General features: G+C 38.6%; 1 long non-coding RNA gene across 1 annotated transcript; it reads left to right on the top strand.

The window, feature by feature from the left end:
* Positions 1-240: 240 nt before the first annotated feature.
* On the top strand, positions 241-1,544 carry LOC135371560 (uncharacterized). The gene is made up of 3 exons (XR_010415640.1): positions 241-378; positions 941-1,001; positions 1,410-1,544. It is a non-coding gene; the product is annotated as an uncharacterized LOC135371560 (long non-coding RNA).
* Positions 1,545-2,548: the final 1,004 nt, after the last annotated feature.

Genomic DNA, 2,548 nt, shown 5'->3' with positions numbered 1-2,548 from the left:
CGGCATCTCTTGCGAAGATTTCTGTTCGATGTGCACCTGCAAGCGTACTTCGTCAAGTAAAAAGAATGGTGAATTCACGACTTTAATGTTAAAATCTTTAACGGAATTTTCTATTTTGACGTCCACGATTTATTGAATGTAAATGCGTAACTAACGCTGTTCATGTTGTGACTGTATTGTTGAAATGCGAGCGGGCTCCAGTGGCGGGCACTGATCTCGATTGTAAAAGGCTGGATCGCGGATAGGGAGCGCGAGCGTGAAGAAACCGGCCGCCATCTTACTGTACCCACAACAGTCGCCGCAGCGATCATGGCAACTTCTTGCAATTACGGTCGTACCAACCGTACTGGCAAGGTTACAGGGCCTAAATTTATACAGGTGAGTCACTCTTCATCAAGGAATAAATAGGCGTCCATTCTGTATATTTAGTTGCCCATTATGAAGTGTTTTTTTGCCCAAAACGAGCACTGGATGCAGGTTGCTTGATCGCTCTTCCGACGTTCAATCGAGCACACTTGCATTTTACCCGGCGGCAAATACAGTTTGAGTGCATAATATGCTTGAAAGAACACGTTACACTACACAGGTAGTGTTGTCATTAATATATGTGCGAGCACTCGAGCGCTTTTTTGCATGTATTGCTAGCATGGTACACCGTGTTCTCTGCGGAAGGAAGTGCCACATTCATTTCTTTGAATTACCTTCGCGCACAAGTTCGGTATTACGTCATAATGAGATTGTCACCTTTTTTCATGTATTGGTATTGTTTTGTGCCTTGGTTTGATTTGTGACAAAGAATCCTACGTAACGGTGGTGTGGCGCGACTTGAATAACGCCTTTGTGTCTGAGCTGTATCGTCAGCTTGTTACGATAGTAATAATTTGTAGCGTGTCGCGCTATTTGTAGCAGTTTTTAAGGCAAAAGTGGTTTCTCAATACAGGTTTCGTCATGAGGGCTACCCAGTGAATAATCTGTGCAGTGTGATACGGCTGGGTGTACAGGTAAGTATCACGTTCCTCATCCACTGGTTTCTACTTTACAGGAAGGAACAACCTCAGTGCACGCACTGTGGTTAGCCTCTCTCAGTTTTGCATATTTTCTTACATGTTCACATCAGAAACACACCTTACACTTTAGGCTCCTTCACCCAGCAATATAATAATTAGAGATTATAATTCTTTTTAGAAGAGTTCCCCATATTCTTTTTGGAATAGTTTTTAATCTTTTGAATTTTTAGAAGATACAGGGACTGTAAACCATGTTTTAAACTGATGTTTTAACATTTGTCCAATGCATTTATTAAACAACATATTCATTTTTAACTGGTTACACCCAAACCAATGTTCAGATGTATTATTTCCTTTGTTGTCGATGCACCATAAAAATTGGAATAATCATCATCAATGCAGGTTACTTCACGGCTGCCTCGACATACTCAAGAAATGGGTGCAGAACCTGCGTAATGCCCACAAACTTTGACTACCACAGCACCTCCAGAAAGTAAAGGCATATGTGTCACATGGGATTTTTAAAGGCATTCACAGTATATAATACCTTGTATTAACTGTTGTAGATCTAAGCCGTCTCTACAGTTCACTCTCAGAAATTAAAACTTGTCAGGGAACTGTGATAATTGTTTCAGTTAATAGGCATGTACATATACGCTATAAGAAGAAAATTATTTATTGAAAATGCACTTCTCTGGCTACTCATGTTGTTTACATCTATTGTTGATCACATTCATTTATCACATATTATATTCTTATATATTATTATTATATTATCACATATTCGATCACACTAAATTTAAAATTCAGCATATATGAGAAAATATCAGGAGGGAAATTGCTATGCATTGCTCATTCCAACCTAAAATTGAGTGCTACAAATTTAGAGAGCGTACCAGACCATTGTCATTCCTAAAATATATATTGCCATTGTAGCAAGGTCACAAAACAATAAATGTAGTCTTTTGCGACCTCCCTGCACGTTCATTGTATCCTGAAACGCATAAGTGCAAGAAATAAATCTTGAACTTGAATAAACTCGATGTTGTATAAACTTGACATAAAATATTGAATAATTTCAATTCCATTTCAATTTTGTTAGTAGTATTTGCAATACATAGTACACAGTGTGGGCCCCGTAGCATAGCTAGAGGTGGGGCCTCCCGGAAACAATCTGAATATCATGTATGTGGCGACAACATCAGAACAAGGTATCTAATATAACGATGTACTGTCACAGTATGGGACAAAGCACAATACGCACAAAAGTAAAAGAACAAACAAATTAAATAAATATAAGAAATAAAAACAACTGAAATTGAGCAAAAATGTGACGTTTATGAAGGTGAACAGCGTAGGCAAAAAAGCCCATGGGTGAAAGAAGACAAATAGTTGAAAAAGCGTGCATGAAAAGAATGTGTATGAATATGAGTAACTAATTCATGAAATGGTGCCGTAAGATGATCCGAAAACGTTGGAACGAACGTACTGACTTTGGGTTATCAGGCAAGGCGATCCATAGTTTGGCAGCAACGAAGGTG

Source organism: Ornithodoros turicata, unplaced genomic scaffold (genome assembly GCF_037126465.1).
Source record: "Ornithodoros turicata isolate Travis unplaced genomic scaffold, ASM3712646v1 Chromosome111, whole genome shotgun sequence".
Taxonomy (NCBI): Eukaryota; Metazoa; Arthropoda; class Arachnida; order Ixodida; family Argasidae; genus Ornithodoros; species Ornithodoros turicata.
The sequence above is the reverse complement of the archived record's forward strand: the minus strand, read 5'-3'. Positions and strand labels throughout refer to the sequence as shown.